Raw genomic sequence first — 23,815 nt, 5'->3', positions numbered from 1 at the left:
TCTGTTTAATATTGGCTAGTAGTAGCTGTAATCTATTTGAATACAGAAATGTCAAATCAAAAGTTTTTTTTGTAAATGTAAATGTCTGTGTAAAACCTCACCCACGTTGAAAAATTACACAATCTGTTCCACAACCATATTTCGAGCAATATATAAAAGTATGTCTTATTTCATCTTTAAAATTTGACACTTGTGAACAGATTTTATAACACATACAGTATGGATCAAAAACTTTTATAACAATCTGTAAATCACAACTAATCTTGGACACAGCCATTAGGTTATCTACTTTTCTCATACCATTCAATAAGCCCACTTGTACTTACAGAACAAAAAAGGTTTTTAGTGGTCTTCATTCTGAGAACTTCTGGGACACACCCACTTATGTTCCAGATGGGTCTATGGTCATGACTAGGGGGTTACTATGTCTTAGAAGGCCAATACAAAACCAACTTTTTGTAAATTATAGATTTATTTTCCTGTATATCCCACATGTTCTTACTATATTGTGTCTCATGAAATAAATTAAATACAATTACATAATTTGTATACATCTATTTTTTATTAAAAAGTAACCTAAAAAGAAATATATGATTCACTACTACTACTACTACTACTACTACTACTACTACTACTACTACTACTACTACTACTACTACTGCTAAAAAAATCAATTCAACTTTATTTTTGTTTTTTATTTACAGTTATATATAATGTCTAGTAGACTAACAAAAAAAATAGAAATTATGATAAATCATGTTATATATAATTTTATAAAACAGTTAGCTATCTAATAGTTATTTTGGACTTGGGGATTAAAATGTAAAAAAGCATCAGTTGAAAATATGGCAACATATTTTACATATAAATTGTCACTTCATATATTTAAGAATATAACAATTACCAATTTGTGGAAAAAATGATAAGCACAATTTTTGTCTAAATAACTGGAGCAGAAAGTGATTTGTACATTAACTTTTTTTATTTATTTTTTTCTTCTCATTAACTAGTTTTTTTTTTTGTTCTAAAGCACATTTGTAAATTAGGTCAAAGGCAATGTTTGATCATCTGTAATTTAAAAATCAGTCTTTATGACATTTTTTCTTAACAAGTATCCAAGCTGCCTGAATTAAATAAAGTTTCGACAACAAAGACTTAAATTAAACACATATTTTCTTTTAAATATTTTTTCAGTCTTGGTCAAAATTGTTGGCGTTTTGGTTTGAAGTGAAATTCTGCCGAAGGATTTGTAAAATATAAAGAACAATCCCATTGGTTACTCATAGAATGCTAGATGTATATATACTACTGAATGTTTGTGCTTCCCTATAACCACAGGTAGCGTGTATTAGGAGAAAATCCCATTTCCATACATTTATATTTTGAGTGGTAAGGGAGCGATGTTGTGTTTATAGTCACTGAGATAGAATGTCACCTGAGATATTAATCTTGTTCTGACTGTATCCAGTGTTGTGGCCAAGGAAGTCAAAATAAGAGAGAGAGAGAGAGAGAGAGAGAGAGAGATGGGAAAATATGGATGGGTGCAGGCAGCAAAAGCAGAAATGGACAGTTTTTTGTTTCCTATTTTATTATCCCATCGCAATTATAATGTGGACACCCAATCCTTGCCTGCACACCAGATAGGGCTATAATTGTGTGTTATTTTTTAATTACAAGGGGGTAAAAAAAATGCGATGATGGGCTGTAAGGTGCCATTGCATTGTTATTTTTTTCCTCCCTTCGTTTGCTGATTATGTGAGCTGGGCTCCTTTGCTAGCCGATGATAAGCAGAATTTCCATGTTCTCTGCATAATTAATCCATCTCTGCCTCTCTTCATGCCAACTCGCCCGTTATCGCCGGCACATGCCTGAATTGCAAAAGAATCCACTCTTCAATTGGAACTTATTGATATTCTTATAAAAAAATTAAAAAAAGGAAATGGGGGGATGGGTTTTTTTAAACGGGAGATTCTTAAGTTTAAGCTGCAGATTTTTAAATGGATTAATTTCTCAGCAATCACAGCCATCTAAGGAAAAAGGAGCCAGGCTCAGCAAATTGAAAGTATCTCTATGCTTACAGAATTGGGTCCAGGAAACCGAAATACATTGGCATAGCTCTCTTTTAAAGTCGAGGAAAAAAATTATCATTAATTTACATCACATGAAATACTTTTTTTATGCTGGAAATATTCGAGAGACGTTCTTTAAATGTCTGCTAATGCTTGATAACATTTCCAACTTTTAACGTTTTGTGAGACTTTGATATGACATGATAGGAATGTCTGCCTGTAAGGAATATTATATGCATCTGTAATCTATTTTTATCAAATATTAGATAAAATCGGTTTCTTTTCACCAGCCCCAAAAGTAGCATTTAAACAATGTGTTCCAAATCACATGATCTTATTTAGCTACATTGTGAAAAGCTTGCTTTAAATAGTAGACTTCAAGCTGCGTTTAATAAAGTTTCTTTGATTTTGAATGACAAAGACCTAGTTTCAAAAGAGGACATTTTGCTGTGTACACCTGTCCATGATTACCCCTAATTTTACAGAACTCATTTTCTCTGAAAATTGTCTCTGTAAATATAGTTATGAGAGAATTGGGTTGAAATATATTCTGCCATAACAAGGATCAGCTGCATAAATGTTTTACAGAGTGCTAGAGGCTCAGCATGAATACTAAATTATAAAAATGGATTTTAACTCTAGACATGAAGGAACAATGTGAAAGTCCTTGACGGTAAATCTAGGCACACGACATTGGACGGGCATAAGTCTGTCTTTCCAAATCATGCCACACAAACATGACAAGAGAAAATTAGGTTGCGTTCATTCAGTTGCCTTAATTACTGGGTTTCTGTGACTGTGCGGCAAGGAGCCTCTTCTAGATAGAAAAAAAAAGTTCTTATACATAAGAATGGTTATCACAAATTAATTCAGTTATACAAGTTCCTGGAACGATTCGTAATGGCACTCAAAGTCCTTCATTTACGACACAATTGATTATGCGTATACAGTATTCTAACATTAACATGAAAAGAAATAAAGAGAAATAGAAAATAAAGAAATATAAAGAACCTAAAGCTGTGTATACTATTATTATAATTTATTTACATAGTGACATCAATTTTTGCAGCATTGTACAGAGGATATCTGTCCCCATTGGAGCTTAGACTTTAATTTCCCTACTACTCATTGGAGCCAATTTTAATCAACATAAAATGATCCTATTGGTAGGTTTTTGGAGCGTTGGAGGAAATTAGAATACAAGGGGGGGGGGAATACATGCAAACACTGAAAGAACATGCAAGCTCAACATAGAATGGACCTTTGTCAGGATTTGAACTAGAGACCCCAGCACTGTCAGGAAGCAATGCTATTGAGTCTGCCCTTTTGTGTACTTTGTTTTTAAGATGATCCTCCCATGACTTTGCTGTTGAGGCAGGTAGATAAGGCGACACCATGGGCTTTATCTGTCAGCCTAAATTGTTCCTCCCAATACTGTGTGCTGTTGAGGCCGGTTAGTAGGGGGGGGGGGGGGTGCGAGTGGTGTCATAGCCCAGCGCATCACCCTTGCTGCGGCCTAGCCCCAGAATGTGGTCAGTAGCGCAGCTTTGATGCAGGCCAGAACATCTACAGGAATCTACAGGCATGCACCCTGGAGTGTGTAGAGCTGCATGACTCATTCGGACTGCTCTACAGCAGCCCCTGCAACCTTCTATGACATCACAGATTCAGGGACGGGGCTGGGAAAGGATGACAGGGAGCCCTGCTCCATTGCTGTTGTAAACACTTTGTTCTTTCTACTATCTTAAACTCTCTGACGGTTTTTTATGGAAACCACCGTGAGCATGGAATCCTTCTTTGCATGGGTAAATGTGTCTTTTTGTTTGCCAAGGACATTTCAAGGCTAAACGCATGGCCATGTCGCAGTCTTTGGAAATACCTACGTAAAATAATCTGTGCATAGTTTTCCAGGTTGTGGAATGCTCTGAAAAATGTGAAAGAAAAAAACAAGCAAAGTCCACAAAAACAGATACCTTAGGGCCATCCCTAAAATTAATTTCAACATTTCAAAATTCATCAATATTACTAATAAATTCTACTCAAAATTCTACTCAATGGGCTTAATACAGACATGGTCGCACAGCTGCAAATGTGCAGGCTGGGCAATTATCAATAGACGGCACATGCCTAAGGCTCACAGGGCCTTATTCTGCTTGACTCGCTCAGGGCCCAAATTCGCACCCTTGCGAGTTATCCAGGACCCGCCCCGGGGAATGGTGGTGCGCCCGCCACCCTCCGCACGCCAGGTTCGTGCACCCGGCTTGCGAATAGATATTTTATATAAAAATCCGTCCGAATACCAGTGGGAACCTCCCCCATCTTTCGATGGTCGCCCACCATCGAATGATGCTGAAAGTGCACGCCTATGTAAGAGTGGTCCAGACCACTGATACATATGCATGTAGAATTGCAGGGAATTGGGGCGGGCAGCTGACACCCGTTATGCAAGAGCGAGTCAACCAGAATGAGGGCCCTAGTACACATGCACGAGCCCAATCCTGCAATAAAATACTACTATTTTTCTTTCTGTGTCAGGGAAAACAAAGGTGTGCGCAGGCGTTTGAAAGGCAGGCGTGTGACGTCCCCTCCGGCCCTGATCCGACTGCTTCTATTGGAGCTGCCAAGTAGGTCTCAGGTTACACACACACAGCGGAAAAATCATTAGATGGTCAAAGGCTTGCGCACGGATTTGCAGCAAATCACCAATCCAGCTAATTTTTGCAACCCGTGCTAAGCAATTTGTTAGGCTTGCTCGGGGAGGGATTTTATGCTGAATGAGTGGCGATTACCTGATCGCTGGATTCTGCAAATTAGCAGCCCAGAAATCAGGTCTGAATTAGGCCCAATATCAGGAGGGGAAGCCTATTTATTACTAAGTGCCACGTCACGGTGATTAGCATGACTTTTTACTGCTGATAAGAAAAATTTACTCACTGATAAGAAAAATTTTGTAAAAAAAAAAACATTCCCAGTTGCCCAATTAATACTGGCATGGAATTAACTTACTGCTTCACTGGGCCTCTGCAGTTGTGCGCACGCATGACCCGGCATACCGGCTATCACACGCTAGGTGGAGCGTGAAGCACTAAGATCGATTGCACTAACTGAAAAATAAAGAAAATAGTTGTCATTTATGTTAAGAAATAAAAAAAAAAATCTTACATCATTTAAAAATGAGTTCTAAATAAAAAAAAATATGTGTACAGTTTTTGATAAATAGATATTACAACAATCTATAACACATGGAGAAGTCTGGGCTGGCTGATTTATCGCAGGTAATCCACTGAATTTAATATTTATGGAGCAAAGCAAAAATGAGCCCCTTTGCCAGAGGAAATATGAGTTCTCAACAGTAATAGAACTTTTTGCAATTTGATGACTATGCACTTGTATTTTTTGCATATGTTATGTCAAATGCGTCCTATTATTAGTATACTAATTAAAAGCCCATCAAAATGTTTGCTTCTGAAATCACTTCAATTCACTTTAAGCTGTGACAGTTTTTTGCATACAAACTCCTCCCCCAGTCCCTATCTGATCCTGCCTCCAATCTCTAGATCCTTCTCTCCATATCCAGCAAGTTTAAAACAGATCAGTGTCCCTGCAAACATTGCTTTCACTTTCTGTTATAACATATCTTAGCACACAATGGATTAATTAGGTCCATTGAGTGGCCTCTAGTGGTCACTGGCGGTACTTCACCTCCACACACCACCACCTGAACGGGATGCAGTCAAAATCCCGATGGTCAAAATCCCGACAGGGTCAAAATCCTGAATGGGTCATTATACCAACAAGGACAAAATCCCGACAAGGACAAAATCCCAACATTTAAAATCCTGACAAGGACAAAATCCAGACATTTGAAATCCCGACAGGGTCAAAATACAGACATATAGAATGTACAGGTGAAACAGTCTACATGACTTTCCGTCGACAGGTCGCAAGGTCGACATGGTTTTTTTCACTGGTATTTGACCCGACATGTGCCGACAGACGGTAGTTCATGCCCTACCATCCACTAGAGCATTGTGGAAGAATAAAATACTGTGCCGAGCGCAGCGAAGCACCGTGCCTGAGGGGCTGCAGTTCACTTCCAACTGTGTCCATGTCGACTGTGTCGACATACGGGTAAAAAAAACTGTGAAAAAACCCATGTCGACCTCGCAACCTGTCGGTGGAAAGTCATGTTGACTTTTTCACCTGTCCATTTCACATGTCAGTATTTTGACCCTGTCAGGATTTTAAATGTCGGGATTTTGTCCTTGTCGGGATTTGAGATGTCGGGATTTTGTCCTTGTCGGGATTTTGTCCTTGTCGGTATTATGACTCATTCGGGATTTTGACCCTGTTGGGATTTTGACCGTTGGGATTTCATACCGAATCCACCTGAACAACCAGACCTGAGAAGAGACCTTTTGCCCCTCTTGGATCGCTTCCATATATATATAAAAAATAAAGAGCCATTTGCCCAGGGGTAAAGCCATGCTGCACTACAATAGCAAAAGATGTATAGAGAGATTTAAGTTGGGAATTGTGTCTTAGTTTAGCTCTAAAAGACAGTGAAAAACAAGCAGGTGTATCATACTTCTGGCAGTGCTCCCAGCCCTCCAGGAATGTGGGAAAGTCTCCCAGATCTTGCCTCTACTGTCCACACCCACCTTTCTCCTCAGCCACCTAACTCCCTCCTAGCCACCTAGCCCTCTTGTATCAACCTGGCTAGCGGGGAACCAGAAATTAGTTTGAGTTGAAAGCAAATGTCATTAGGGCAGTACGGATGGTGTAATGGTTAGCATTACTGCCTAACAGCACTGAGGTCATGGGTTTCCTCTGAGTACTCTAGATTGTAAGCTCCTCTGGGGCAGGGACTGAATGTTCAAATATTCTCTGTAAAGTGCTGCGGAATATGTGTGCGCAATATAAGAAACTGTTAATAAATAATAATTTAGTTGTTAGAAAAAAAACAACTACATTTAAAAGAATGTTTGGCAGTTGAGCTGAATGCTGGGAATTCTGTATTACATACTACAGACAGAGGCGGGCTTGGCCGGGGGGCAGGGTGCCACATGCCCCCCCGGGTTGGTATGTATTGCAGTGTCCTGGGCCTGTGTGCCTGGCGGCCGGGTCGTGCAGGAGACGGACAGTAGAGCTCTGCTGTCAGGAGGCGTGCGGCTCCCGGGTAGAGAGGAGACTGCATGTGCCAGCCTTGAGACAGCCTCCGGGAGCAGCAGCAGCTGGTCAGGAGGCTGTCAGGTAGTACTGCTGGTAAAGCCCGCAGGCCTCCTGACAGCCGAGCTCTAATGTGTATCTCCTGCATGACCCGGCCGCCAGGCACACAGCGCCTCCTGACAGCCGAGCTCTACTGCCCGTCTTCCGCACAATCAGCCAGGCCAGCAACAGGGGGGGTTAACAAGGGGACAGCCGAGCCTCGACAGCCCCCAGCTTAGCTGTTCACCTTCACCTACCCTGCTCAGCCCTGCATTCAGCCCCCGGCACGCTCAGGTCCCCGGCTACACTGCTGCTCATAGCCAGCTGCGGAATGCAGGTGCAGAGAATGTGCAGGTAGGTTGGAGAGTGAATTTGGGTTACTGTGAGAAGTGAGCATTGAAGGGAGGGGTGAGTCCTGGGAGGTCAGAGTGCGTGTTTGTGTGTGTTTATGTGTGTGTGTGCAGTGGTGTGAGTTTGTTCAAGAAGCCCGTAGGCAAGACTAAAGTTGGTGCCCCCCCACACACACACAAAGCTAGAGAGAGGGGAAAAAAATGAGAGAGAGAGACTCACCCTCCTGCGCTGCAGCGTCTCCCACCCAGCTGCCGGCTCTTTCTTTCCACCTTCAGTGACAGTCACCGCACACGCACACTGGCTGTGTGAGGTGGGCTGTCTCCGCGGCCCGACTCCCAGCTCTTTGTCACTGACAGTGACACTGTTGGCTGGTTTGTTCATCCTCCTCAGGAGTCAGGCGACTTCTGCCGTGCTGCCAGGCGGCAGAGAGGAGCCGCTACACACAAGGGAACGGGGAGGGGGAGCTGCGGGGGGCTGCCCACCCACAAACGGGGAGGGTGGGCTGCCCACCCGCAACACTGCACACACTGTGCTGCATACCACTAATGAACATCGCCCGCACTAATGAACATCGGAGGCAATGGAGCCAGTGCCCCCTTTAAGCCTGGTGCCCGGCGGCAGATGACTCCATTGCCTCCGGGAGTTCCGCCACTGTGTGTGTGTGTGTGTGTGTATGTGTGTGAAGGGAGTGCTTTGGGGTGGACAGTGAATGTTCTGGTGGGGGAGCTGTGGAGTGCTTGTTAGCAGGAGCCAGGGAGTGGGGTTTGTGAGGTGGATAGTTGAGGAAAGGGAACTGCTGTGAGGTGGACTTTGAAAGGGAGGGGGTGACAAGTGGTGGACAGTGAAGAGGAAAGTGAGTGCTGTAAGGGAGAACTTCGTACGGCCACCATGGGCACAGTGCACATCCAGTTTATGTTAGAACATTGGGGGGGAGGTTGATAGTGCTTTAAAGGGTCAGGGGCCCCAAGAGGTATCAGTGTATGGGCCCCCAATGTTTCTGTTGCCTGCCCTGCAATCAGCTCCCCCTCCCTCCAGCACAGTAGATCCCTTCCCTTCTCAGTAGTTTTCATTATAGTGCCATTGACACCGTCGATCACTCTCTTCTCTTACAAACACTACACTCCCTAGGTCTTAATGATACAGCCCTTTCCTGGTTCACATTTCACCTATCTGATCACTGTTTCAGTGTTCGCTTCTCTAACTCTACTTCCTCTTCATTACCTCTGTCAGTCGGAGTTCCGCAAGGTTCAGTCTTAGGTCCTCTGCTTTTCTCAATCTATACCTCTTCTCTTGGCAAACTAATCAGCTCTTTCGGATTTCAGTATCACTTGTATGCTGATGATACTCAACTCTATCTATCAACCACAGAGTTGTCACCAGTGGTTTTGGGTCGAGTCTCTGATTGTCTCTCTGCCATCTCATCTTGGATGTCTTGTCGCCAACTCAAACTCAATATTTCCAAAACGGAATTACTTATATTCCCGCCAACTAAAAACAGTTCCCATCCTGATATCTCCATCGTTGTTGACAACTCAATAATCTACCCTACCCCACAAGCTCGTTGCTTAGGGGTCATCCTCGACTCTGAACTGTCCTTTCTTCCCCACATTCAATCTGTCTCAAAATCATGTTACATGCATCTAAAAAAACATATCAAAAATACGACCCTATCTCACACAAGACACTACCAAATCTCTTATCCATGCACTCATTATATCCCGCATTGATTAGTGCAATAGTCTCCTAACTGGTCTTCCCAAGAACAGACTCTCACCACTGCAATCCATTCTAAATGCTGCTGCTAGGCTGATCTTCCTTGTATAAAACACTTCTACTTGCATGTAAAGCTATTAACCATACTGCACCAGCATATATCTCTGCACTTATCACAAAATATCTCCCATCTCGACCACTACGCTCTACACAAGATCTGCGTCTCTCTTCTGCACGGATCACTAGCTCCCATTCACTATTACAGGACTTTAATCGGGCTGCTCCCATCCTATGGAATGCCCTTCCACACACATTAAGACTCTCCACCAGTCTCCAAACTTTCAAGCGTTCCTGAAAACTCACCTCTTCAAGCAAGCCTATCATATTTAAGTTCTACATGCATAATCCTCCGAGGCACTTATGTATTATATAGCTTCCATTCTGGACTTGTAACTGCTATGCTATTACTGGTGCCTGTCCTTGTGTTTCCCCCCTATAGATTGTAAGCTTGCAGCAGGGCCCTCCTACCTCCAAGTCTGTCTGTTGTTGCCCAGTTTGTCAACGGAATCTGCTGCGCTATATAAGAAACTGTAAATAAATAAATAAATAATTGATACTATATTTAGCTTTTGAGTTTTTGAGACCTAAGTGCATGATTTAGCATTTTTTGGCATTTTACTATAGTTGCTTTCTGCTCCATTCTTCTATTCTAACTATATCTTAATAATTTGTTTCACCCCTCATGTTGTGTCTTCTGCAAAAATGCATACTTTCCCTTTGATACCGTTTTCAATGTCTCTAGCAAAGATATATATATATATATATATATATATATATATATATATATATATATAAAGCAGTCAAATTATAAATCCCTGGGTACATCACTTTGTACCTTTCCCTCCTGAGACTGCACTCCATTTACAACAAAATCTCTGCTTTCTATCCAAGTTCTTTTCCACTCGGCAATCTCAAAATCACAGCTCACACTTTCGAGTTTATTTAGCAGTCAGCGATGTGGGACCATGTCAGAAGCCTTGATAAAGTCTAGATAAGCTACATCCACAGCTTCTCCATCTATTGTTTTAGTCACCCAGTCAATAAAGTCAATATGATTTGTTTGGCATTATCTCTACCCTATAAATTCATACCGTTTGTGATCTGATAAATTGCAGGATTTGAGATTGTCAATTTTAATTGTGTTAGTAATATGCAAACCTTCTTGTAAGAAGAGCATGGGCTGACAGGATGGTAGAGAAAAGGAACGATATCCAGTATTCAACTGATTACGTAAAATGAAGATTTATTCCATTGTCAATGATTAACGATTACGAATATGCTTACTTGGTGTTGAAAAATATGTCAAAAGAAGCCATGAAGCTTCCTATATTGCATGAACATCTAACAAAGAAGCATCCAGAGCTAACCGACATGGACATCTCATTCTTTTTAGACTTGAAGGCCAAGTGCAAGAAATAATCTACCATAAATGCACTATTTAAAAAGTTCTCTTAACCCTAATAAGGGACTTTTTTGCTTTTTGAGGTGGCCATACACTACTGCGACTTCTCGCAGTAGTGTTTGGCCGGTCAATCCCCCTTGATCCACACAGGACCTTCACGGGCAGTAGGGGGTCCAAGTCGGATGTCGAACGTGCAAGCAGGTCCGACCTCAGACTTGGATCGGATGTCAAACACATCCGATTGGGCCACTTTTCACCCGAATTCTCGGCCCAATCCATCAGAATTGGGTGGAAAGTGTCCAAATCAGACTAATCTTGGCCAGCTTTAGATTCCATACCAATGAAATACAGCAGATAGTGAAATAAAATAAGAGGCATTCTATATTTTGTGGAAATTTTCTTTATTAAATCTGCTACAGTATTCAGTGGATTCAATGTTGTATAGTAAATGTTAAAAGGGAGAGGGAGGTGCTCACAAAATATAATTGCAGAAAACTCTGATATACTGTAACATTTGGTCCCATGTTGTGTAAGAAACTTCTAATTTTGGGAAATTGTGTGGTCAGAGTATAAAATTTAAATCTGAAAAAAATTATAAAATGTGAGACTGAAGACAGTAGGTCATGGGAAAGAGCTGGTTGGTGTTTAGTGTAGATATATATAAATGTCACTGACTCACCAGTACTTTGCTCAAATAATATATATGCAGACAAGTGTAATACCTTTATTAGGCCGAAAAGGCTAAATACAAAAGACACTTCTTTTCATCTAGACAGGCCATTTTTCAAGACAGAAGAAATACACTCAGTTCTGAACATCATGTATAGGTCAAGCAGTCTTAATTTACTCAAAAGAAGTTATATGGCACATGCTAAGGAAATATATAATTTTATAGTATAATTAATGGAAAAAGAACTGTCGAATACACTATGAATAAACCCAATTAGTCAAATATCAAAAATGTATAATATAAACTTATGTAAAGTTAAGTAATAAAATACTGTAGATGCTAGTACATTTTCTTATTCAATTAACGGCTAATATTTTGGCTGGTTGTTTATCCATTTCCGAAAACTGCTTAGAAATTTTCATTGTGGATTTTTTAATGATTTGGGTCCAGATTCTCTAAGCTTCAAAAGTGATAAAATGGAGAGTGATAAACTGCCAGCCAATCAGCTTCTACCTGCCATGTCACAGACTGTGTTTGAAAAATGTCAGACAGGAGCTGATTGGCTGGCTGTTTATCACTCACTATTGTATCACTTTTGAAGCCCTAAATTAGGTGAAGAACATCTATTCAAACACACACACTATATAGTATATATATTATATTGACAAAGTCCACAGTTTTAGAGGATGAAAAGTGTTGACACGATACCCAACTTTCGGCGATTGACACCTTGCCTGCAGGACCTCATCACACCCTCACTGCAGCTACCCTTACTGCTACCCATTGGTGTGTTTTTTTCTCTGAGAATGCCTCTAATACCCTCTTCAGACTGCACTCTCAACCCAAGTTATTGCCAGCTTGATACGTCACTAACCCGGGTTGAGGTGTGGTGTGAAAGAGCAACCCTGGGTCGAGCAACCTGGGATTTCAACCTTGGTCATGGCCAAGGTTGAAGCAGCTCGGGTCTCGCTCACAGTATGGAGGAGGCAGCGCTGTCCTAATAAGCTGGGTCAGACACAGATCTTTCAGACCACAAATGCCGAGCTGCTCATTGAGACGGACCCGTGTCCTAATCCCAGGTGCGACATGGCATTTGCGTATAACCAGCAATCTGAACAGATCCCTCTCATTTGCTGGTTCCCTGTTTGGCTCCTTTAAGGAAACATGCTGAGAAGATCGCGAAGGACAAGCTGCATCCCGGTCACAACCTGTTCGACATCCTACCATCCGGAAGACGGTTCAGGTCCATCCCTGTCAAAACGTCCAGATTCGCAAGAAGCTTATTTCCGTTAGCCGTCCATCACCTGAACAATCCAATCAAACCGAATGCAATCCCAATATCAACAGCCAAACAACGTGTCCCTACTTGACGACCCGACCACCATAGTCGTAGCAAGAAATGAAATGCTTGTAATGTCTTTATGTAATATATGTAATGTCTCCCCCCCCCTTTTCATCCCTGCTTGATGCTGCACTATAATACACAAAAAATTCCTAGTCTGCGCAAGCATACATGGCCAATAAAGTTGATTCTATTCTATTACTTAGTACCTACACAGCTGCAGCTGCACATGAAGACTTAAGGGTTTATAGAAATCAACCTTGAGAGTTTGCCAGGGGCCTCAAAGCCTCTAGTTACTCCACTGGCTGTAATCAACAGCACCTTAATATCTGCAATGCCTGAGGTATGGGAACATAATATTTAACCCTTTGACTGCCAACATCTCTGTGAGAGATGTGCAAAATATCTGCTAAAAATGCCAGCGTCCCTCACATTTATTATATAAATTCAAATAAAAACTGTGTGAAAAGATTATATTTTCTATATAAGGTAAATATTACAGGTCATTATGAACAATGCAAATGAAAATGTTTGCTTGCCAATATTCCTATTTTGGCACTCAAAAGTTGTGGACACAAAGTGCGGTCTGGAGAGCAGCATGCCCATCCTTTCGTTCTAGTAGAAATAGACTTGCCTGCGCATCGGGATCGAATCTAGAACGAATGCAGCTTAAGACCAACTTTCTATTCGAGTTTGACTAGTTAGTCACACCGTGTGTATACAGTATAAGGGTTACATTTAAAAATAATCCTACATGTAAGTACTGCAAGATGAATGCCTGCGTCGGAGGGTAGTAACAGTGCCATCATCCAGGTGCAGTTATACCCCAGGACCGGCTTGAGGGCGATTCCAGCAGAGTGGCTGCATAAGGGTTCCACCCCATGTACCTGATTTGCCAGTAGATGTTGTTTGCCAGTAGATCTGGGCAGGCCCTATTATACACCATTAGTTACAAACCTGATACTAGGTAAATATATCGTCAAATAAACAATAACTAATTAAGTAATACTAAGCTGTACATAATGCCAGTTAGAGGCACTCCCAGAGGACAAACACATCAACGGGCAACAACATCTGTGACACTAACCTGATTTATATTATACTAGTTACCAGAACCTCACAGCAATAGCAATGCATATGCCCAAACGGAGTAACACTTTTTGCTCTGTAGGATTCAATCAAGTGATCACCGCCACGGAACAGATTAATTCCCCCCTTAGAGGTTAGTGTAAACTATACATGTTGTTTGTGTAAGTCCCATTTACCTATATTATATTTTTATAATACTTTCCATCAATTCTTCTTCTATACTTCCTTCTATTTCTTTTTTTGATGCTTGGGACAGCACGGGCGGTGTAGTGGTTAGCATTACTGCCTCACAGCACTGAGGTCATGGGTCTGGTTCCCACCATGGCCCTATCTGTGTGCAGTTTGTATATTCTCCCTTTACTTGCGTGGGTTTCCTCCTGGTACTCCGGTTTCTTCCCACAATCCAAACATATACTGGTAGGTTAATTGGCTTCCAACATGTGGTAAGAAATAGATTGTAAGCTCACTGGGGCAGGGACTGATGTGTATGTTCAAATATTCTCTGTAAAGCGCTGCGGAATATGTTTGCGCGGATTCGGCATGAAAAGCCGGCGGTCGGGATCCCGGCATTCAAAATCCCGACGCCGAAATCCCGACAAGGGGGGGACGTGGATCGCCCCCCCTTGCGGGCTCGCTGCGCTCGCCACGCAGCGGGCTCGGTGCCTCGCTACGCTCGGCACACTAATTTATTCTCCCTCCGAGGGTGTCGTGGACACCCACAGGGGGAGAAAGTGTCGGGATTTCGGCAGGCGGGATTCCGGCGTCGGGATTTTGAACGCCGGGATCTAAACTGCATCCCGTTTGCGCTATATAAGAAACTGTTAATAAAATAAATAGTGGCTACTAAAATGAGTTCTGTTTTATGTAAATGGCCATATACTGTAGTGCTATGATCACACATGATTTTTTGTTCAATTAATATTCCAATACAACATGTTTCAGCTAATAATATCAAGCATAAAGTATAAAATATAACACATTCACATGAACTAAATTAGAGATATAATGAATCAAGTTCACATGGCAAAATTTAACGAGCATGTTGTCACTTCACATTAGCGTAGATGTAAACCCAGAATAAGTCTTAACATTTTACAGATCAATACCCATGTAATATTAATATTCACTCGCAGAAGCAAAGGAAATAAAAGCAGATACTTCATATTTTATTCGGGCAATCTACTGTAATGTTCAGTTAACGCAATAAAGTTAAAGACACAGAAAATAATAAAAGCATTGCTTCATCTTAAATTTCATTCTGTATACGAATGTTAAATTGTACAATTTATTTTTTTAAATTCAGTAGCGTCCACCGCTAGTGATTTGACTGGGGTTGACCAAACCAGCCAATGGTGCCAGATGTTCTCTCCTCCTTGAAGACAAGCCTTGGATGGTAAGTTCCTTTAGCATTTGATTGTTCTGGACCCTTGCACAATCCAATAATGTGCTGCATTTGTTTTGCACCTCCCATCCATATTGGGTCACAAATACTGGTGACACTGACCCCTTTTTGTTTAGTAGTTTAGGCTACCGACAAATATGCCGATGGCAGGGCTGCCATCATTGGAGGGACTGCCAGGACTCCAGTCTTGAGCCCAGACAGAAAGGAGACCCAAGACTGGTGTCTATCAAGTATAATTTGTCTTCAACAAAGTGTACATTTCCCTTAAAGCAATGTAGAGACAGAGTGGTGAGGCCAGGAATGCTGACACCGGATGTCTCATCAGGTACATCGGGCGTTCAAGAAGGGGACGGGGGCACTGCCTATTTTGTCAGTCTCGGGTCCTACAATTTCTGATTCTAGCCCCATCCACCGGATTAACTTACTTGTCCAGTGATGTACAGCAATGTCCTCATCTGCTGTGGCGTTCTATGTTGAGTTGCCAGCTGCTTGGTTCACAAAGATTGAAAGGCTGGCCACTGGTCTGATGTCAGTGGTCATGTGACTGCAGAGAAGCTGGATGGCAGCTCCTATAAAGATGCACAAGGTATTACAGATGGACAATCCCTAGCTATTCTGAGTACAGAAGGAGTATTCCTACCTATTCTGAGTCAACTGCATAAGGTTCTACAAGTCCGTCCGCTTCTTCAGTAGAGTCGACTAGTTGTTGTGCCATCTGTACTGCTGCTGAGACGCAGAGTTTCCTTGCCTGGTTATAGGCTCCTCTCACAGTATCCTCATCTCTAGTCTAGGGGAAAACATTGCACAGACTGTCACTATATCATCTTGAAATACTGACACTAATAGTTACCTGGACGTCACATTATCAATGGCTATAACACATACAGCATGGCCGCCATTGATGATGATGATATGATTACCATGTATGGCTGTGTGTGTACCACACAGCCATACATGGTAATCATCATCATCAATGGCTCCCAGGCTGTGCACTGTACTAGCAGGATATACCATCAATTTCTGGGGGTACAGTGCGTATTACAATTATATGTTTTCCTACCTTTCAAATCAAAGGGGTAACGTTGGCGTATCTAAATATATTTTGGGTTAAAAGGTAAAAAAAAGTTCCCTGACGCCTGTACTAGGGGAGTATTCCGAACACTTTTTCGTGTTTTAGTTTTGGATCTGTATTTTTTTTTGTTCCTACACTATTATTAACCTCAATAACATTAATTACCACTAATTTCCAGACTTTTTTGAACACCTCACAGATTTTAGGCCAAAAAGGGACACAAGTGGGCGGTACAGACACTGGACTGATACAGCACACTTAGCAACACTCCTGGACTGATACAGCACACTTAGCAACACCCTTGGACTGATACTGCACACTTAGCAGCACCCCTGGACTGATACTGCACACTTAGCAACACCCTTGAACTGATACTGCACACTTAGCAGCACCCCTAGACTGATACTGCACACTTAGCAACACCCTTGGACTGATACTGCACACTTAGCAACACCCTTGGACTGATACTGCACACTTAGCAGCACCCCTAGACTGATATTGCATACTTAGCAGCACGCCTGGATTGATACTGCACACTTAACAGCACCCAAGCGGTAAAAGAAAAAAACTAATTTGATACGGCACACATGGGGCACCCCTGGAATGATACAATATACATGGGTACCCCTGGAATTATATGGCACACATGGTGGTACCCCTGGACCGTTACGGCACATTAACAGAACTCTTGCAGGATTAAAACATTTTTTTTCCGTTTCATAAAAAGAAAAAAGGCAGCTCCTCTGGACTGATACAGCACCGCTGGAATTATAAAACACACATGGCATCCTTGGAATTATACACGGCACATGGCAGCACCCTTGGTATTATACATGACACATGTCCTCACCCCTGAAATTATTCACAACACATGGTAGCACCCCTAGAAATATACACGGCACCCCTGATTGATTGATACGGCACACTTAACAGCACCCTTGCAGTAAGGGAAAAAACACAACTTTTAATTAAAAAATAAAAGTCAGCTCCCCTGGACTGATATGGCACACATGGCGGCACCCTTCGATTTATATGGCACACATGGGCACCCCTGGAATTATGTGGCACACATGGCGGCACTCCTGGAATTATATGGCACACATGGCGGTCCCCTGGAATTATATGGCACACATGGCAGCACCCATGAAATTATATGGCGCATGTCAGAACTCCTGCACTGATACAGCACACATGGTTATACCCCAGAACCGATAAGGGGCACTGGGCGGCACCACTGGACTCATATGGCACACATGGCAGCCCTGCAAAAAAATAGATTTTCTTTAGAAATAGCAGTACCCATATACCAATTCCCATATCAGTCAGCATATAGTAGTCCCCCTTAGTAGTGCCCCCCAAGTAGTGCCCTGATAGTTGTACCCCTTAGTAATGCCCCCCAAAGTAGTGGTCCCCACAGCAGCCCCCTATCAACTGGACCGAGAATGAAGATGGCGATGATCACCGGGACTAACATAGAGTTCAAGTCGTGCGAAGATCCAGCACCGGGAAGATGACAATTAGCCTCGTACTGGATCAGAAAAATGGTGCGGATGATCCGGTAAGTTTGGGGGGGGGGGGGGGGGGGTTTGGTTCCTCCGAACTCGCTCATCTGTACCAAATACAAATTATACGTTTCACTGGTTCAGGGACTGACATGTATTGCCAAACATTCTCTGTAAAGTGCTGTAGAATATGGTTGTGATGTAAAAACAACTATCATTATATTATTATTAGTGAAATTGGGTGTCAGATAGCAGTACTATTGTTCATAAACTGTACTAAGCCAGTGACACCCAAAGACTCCCGTACTTTCTCCAATGTGCTGCAGAATGGGAGATTTTGGATTACATTTGGAAAACCCCCTCTAAAAATCCTGCGTTTGCCACTGCTAAGTCCCTGCTGCACCTGCCCATAGGCTCACTGTCCTAACACCTTACTTTGGGCCTTACTGCATTTATATATCAGTCGCTTTGCTCTCTGGAAATATTGGAACAAAATAAATATTCCATCTCTGTTTTCTATTATCATTAGGGAAAATACAGCCTCAATGCTATGTAGTACTTGGAAGTTACATCGCTGTGGTCTCATATTATACCTGTTCTTCAATGTACCGGGTTATTTAAAGCAAAGACTATTTTTAGTGGTTTACCTCAGATCGATGTATCTGGGCAGCACTGCGTCATGCCAGGAGAGACACTGCTGCGCCAGCCAGATGCTCCTACTCAGCTACCTGTGCAGTGTCAGCAACATTGCCCACAGCCTGTCATTTATCACAGTGGTGTTATTTTAAATAAAGTTATACTATATATATTTATGTTCAAACAAAACTATAAGTTTTTTTCTAGAAACAATTAACAGTCTTCTGGTCCTATTCATCATCACTAATGATCCCATTCATTATTAGGGCCCCAATAGGACAGCCTAATATTGGGCACACATTAGGGGTGACTCAGTATTGCTCGCTAAGAAGCGGTCGTTTGCTGCATAGTGAGCGTCTTAACGTCGCCCGCCTAAACGAATGCCCCCACCCAAACAAAAGTTTGTTGGAGTCTGCCGAAGAAGGGGCGGGTGCTGATATCATGTCACATCAGCTGCCTGCCCCCGGCAGCCATCTGCCCGCCTGTGTTCCCAGGAGAATGCCCAGCATTTTCATAGGATGCCCATAAAATGCTGGGCCTTCCCCTGACCAACACTGTCCTCTAGGCGCTGCTCAACAGGGGTTATCTCCACAGGTTCATAGGACAAATACCCAAAAATACAAAAGAAACAAAAAAAAACAACAACAATAGTGTGATACTGTTATGGTAGACTGGACACAGTCCTAAATCAGTAGTAGTAATATCCAATCCTTAATGGACATAGGGGGACTCGTACCCTTTCAGTTGGTCTACTTTTTAAGGTAGACTGAAACAGCTTGCATGGGGGCGGTCAAATCACCGTATGATTCCCACGTGGTCCACCTTTTCACTTGTAGCATATGAAATAAAAAAACTGGTATAGTGTAATACCGCTTTATTCACATACAATTAAAATACATACAGCAGGGATATGAAACATAGGACTCTCACCGAATGGTATTGTCCACACAATATTAGTGCGGAGCGCTTCCGGTAATGACGTCAGCTGGAACGCAAAACGTCATCTGACATTCCGGCGGAACCCGGAAGTAACGCATTGGAAGCACACACAGAAACATCGCAAGTGCTAGTGTGGTGCCCTGCCAGCCCCTAAAATACTTTGCTCAGTAAAATGGAAGGCTGGGACATGCAGGGTTAATGGACTGCTGCCGCAGCAGCATTCCTGAGTGACAGGGGGAAAGAAGGATGCGGATTGGCTGAAGAAACCGGTAGTGAGGGAAGGAAGCGCGGGGCTCGTGAGCAAGGAGGAGAGAGACTCACGTGGAGTGTGGAGGAGCGCTGGGAGGGTGAGCGCCCACCGGCGACGCTGAAGTGAGCACGGAGAGAGAAGGGAGAGACGGGAGACAGAGCCCAGCAGCGATCCCCGAGGCGGCTGTACATACGCCCGGAGGAGAGGAGGGTGCGTCGTGAGACAGCCTCCCCACCCCGCCAGCACGCAGGGGAGAAGTGTCGGCGCCGAGTGCCCGCCAGCCTGCTGTGGAGCTGAGGACCAGGAGAGGCACTGAGTGTGGCAACGCTGCGGCTGCAGCGCCCACACTAGTGCGCTCCCTGGCCAGAAGAGATAGACCTGCAGAGGCCCCAGCGACGCGGACAGCATCCAGCCCCAGCGGGAGATCGTGACAGGCAGGAGCCTGCAGCAGATCCCAGCCATCAGGTACTGACTCTCTGCACCCCCCTCCATGCGCAGCCGTTTCCCCCTACACCCCTGTAATTGCAAGACTCCCTGCCACCTCCCCGTGTCAAGTCCCCCCTGGGAATTCAGTCGCCACCTGCCCTAAGGAAGGGTTAATCAGGACGCATAGTATGCCCTGTTGCCACTCTGACTACTCCCCACTTTCATTGGGATCACCTTTCCATCCAGGAAACCCTTCAGTCTGTGAGGGAACCTCGCCCTCTACTGGGCAAAACAAGGAACTTCTGCTCTTGGGCCACAAAGTATAGTTGCCACAGGGGACTTGGTCAATTAACCCCTAGATCTCAGGCCTGTATCCCAAAGAGACCACCGTGAGCTTATGCCTTCCGGAAGAAGCCCTGTGCACAGGTACCCCGGGACTGAGTTACATAAATGGAGACGTCACCTCAGGGTTATAGTTAAGATTCTAGACTGGTGCACCAGCTAGTCAGATTATTGCCTACTGTTATGGTTGCTATCGTGGTATTTTATATATGTGCTGATATGTGTACATGTGAACGTAGCCTTCAGTGTTAACGGTACCATGTCGACTCATTAATCCAGTAGTAACGTCAAAGCGGGGGTGTTTGACCCCGACCGCCGTCACGGTACTTCGAACACGTGAAGCCTGTAGACCCGAGTGGGTACGTACGTCTTCTGTTTAGGCCAGCTACTATTGGTATTACCAGACCTCACAAGTCGTTCAGCGCCTAAACGGCGCGTTACTCTGTACTATTGTTTCATTGTGATAACCAATTGTATTCAGGAAACTTGTTTCGTAATGACCTGTTATTCCTTACCGTTGCCTTAACCTGCAGTCACTGCTCCGCCGTGAGGGTCAGTGGGCCAAGGCTACATCTAATTTATAATAAATTCGAGTTGTACTGCAGAACGTGTCCTCTTCATTGAAGTGTCCCCCTCCTGTCCACGGAGAACCTGAAGAACCTGAAGTGTCCTAAAGACGCAAGGTAAGGGGAGAATCCTCCCTGCGCACCCCGGCCACCACATCTCTTTTGGCGTCACACAGAACAGGATCCGGGTGCATCAGGAGAGTGACAGCTCGGTGAAAGATGGAGCAGCAACAAGGCGGAGGGGCGGCACAGCCGCCAAACCCACAGAATCAAGAACAGGACGTTCAAGACGTAGAAGATGCGACACCGGCCGCGGCCATCACCCTACCGTACTATTTCGGAGCCCCGTGGCTCCTGACCTATAGCGGAGACGATGACCAGCTACAGAAAACCCCATTTGCGGACTTCAGGAACAACATAGAATCCACGTTCCGGATGTATAAGCCTAGCGAACGGCAGAAGGTGGAAATGCTGATGGGGCAGCTGACTGGATCGGCGCGCAGAGAAGTGGCCTCATGGTCAACGGAAGATAGAAAAAGTGCGACAGACATGCTAAAGAAAATTTTCACGACGTTTGAAACGAAGACCATTCCTGAGCTGAAGATGAAATTGTATGCTCGCAAGCAACAGCCAAATGAGTCCCTACGGGACTACGCCCTGAGCCTACAGGAGACGTTAAAGGCTATCCAAGCAGTGGACCCGGAGGAGGTGCGAAATGCCGACGAGGCCTTAACAGTTCAATTTGTCGAAGGGGTGGCCCAAGAAAATGTCAAGGTCCAGTTACGGCTGCTGAGGTCACAGATACCTGGCAAGACCTTCCGGGACTTCAAGACGGCGGCCCTCGCTATCATTGGTAACCCTATAAATAGGGAAGAGGGGTATCCAGAACTGATCGGCTTCAAAGAAGGAGCGAACTCAACCGGAGCCACAGCCAGTTCCACTGACAGGGCAAAACGGACCCAAGGCTTGGCGGTGCAAGGTGGCCAGCAGCCCAACAGAGATGCAGACGCTCCAGAAGCAAATGGAGGAACTGGCCGTTGGGATGGCGGAGATGCAGAGAGAAATGCGTCGGATGGCAAGTGCACCGGCACCGAACTATGCAGAACCAAGATGGAGAACCAAAAGACGAAGTCCGGCCCGAAGCAGGTGGGAACCGCCCCGAGAGTATGGGCGGCAGCCTCCCGACCGGTTGGAGGGGCAGGGACGTCCGACGTACTACCGAAGCCAGGAGGCCGGAAGCACAGAGAGAGACGGCAACCGGGACGAAGATTTAAACACCGACACCCCGAGGTCGAGGGCCGAACCTCGGGGAGCACGGGAAGCTTAGGTCCAGCCCCAGAAGATGGGCAGGCTTGCTATGGCAGACAATGCTATATCAGTGCGAGCGAATCACCTGCCACATCAGATCGTTACTCTTCAGCCCGCGTAAAGAACCAGGGAAGGGTGGTCTGGTTCCATGTACGACGGGGGTACGGTTTTATCAATTGTGCTGATACAGAGAGGGATGTCTTCGTCCACTTCACAGCTATCCCAAAGAAGAATGCGAGAGATCTTTACAGAAGCCTCGAAGCCAGGGAGCCGGTGGAGTTCGACATCATCAGGGGAAGAAAGGGCCTCCGGGCAGTCGACGTCACTGGCCCTGGTGGCGTTCCAGTCAGAGGCACCCGATATGCCGCAAGAAGAGAGCGCCGTTGGAATTACCCCAGCCACAGAAGTCATCCACGGTACTATCCCCTGAAAGGTCCGCCCCAACAGAGTGGTGTGTACCCCGAAGGAACAGAAGATGGGGTAGGAAGAAGTAACGGGAAAGCGTACGGATGTGGCCAACAGAGTTCACAGGTTCGAGTACAGAGCGAACCAATGAGGCGGAAGCGGTTACATACCGAAGTGAACTCAAAACGGGGGCTGAACTCGAGCGTAGTTGGATCCATGTTAATAGTGGCGGGTGGCCAGACCTCGGAGTTCGACGGCGCCCCTCCAGCATCGGCCCATAGAAGTCAGCGTAGGCTTCGCCTAAGACAGGACCAGAAGCTAAAAGGAGCACCAAAGGATGGTGGGGATGAAGAGCCGAAGAGTGAAGCGGTCCTCTCGCCTCCGCTGCCCACTGACCCTCTCGAGCTATTAATGACGGTGGGCTGGTCCATTATGCCACGGCAAACCCAGCCTAGGCCGCCAGTTGAATTAGGCGCAGCCGAGGAGGTGGCCCCCGAGCCTGAGCTAAGGCGCTCCGAAAGGAGTACTCGGGGTACACTTCCCCGGCGGTACCAGGATTAGATATCTGCCGAAAACCTGTTTAGATTGTAAACTAAAGGTCTTGTTGTTGTTCATGTTATCAATGTCATTTGAGGACAATTGTTTCTTGTGTTACGATGCGCGGGGACACGCATCCGATAAAGCGGGGGTGAATGTGGTGCCCTGCCAGCCCCTAAAATACTTTGCTCAGTAAAATGGAAGGCTGGGACATGCAGGGTTAATGGACTGCTGCCGCAGCAGCATTCCTGAGTGACAGGGGGAAAGAAGGATGCGGATTGGCTGAAGAAACCGGTAGTGAGGGAAGGAAGCGCGGGGCTCGTGAGCAAGGAGGAGAGAGACTCACCTGGAGTGTGGAGGAGCGCTGGGAGGGTGAGCGCCCGCCGGCGACGCTGAAGTGAGCACGGAGAGAGAAGGGAGAGACGGGAGACAGAGCCCAGCAGCGATCCCCGAGGCGGCTGTACATACGCCCGGAGGAGAGGAGGGTGCGTCGTGAGACAGCCTCCCCACCCCGCCAGCACGCAGG

This window comes from Crinia signifera, chromosome 5 (assembly GCF_055691185.1).
Source record: "Crinia signifera chromosome 5, ASM5569118v1, whole genome shotgun sequence".
NCBI lineage: Eukaryota > Metazoa > Chordata > Amphibia > Anura > Myobatrachidae > Crinia > Crinia signifera.
This window is presented reverse-complemented; position numbering follows the sequence as displayed.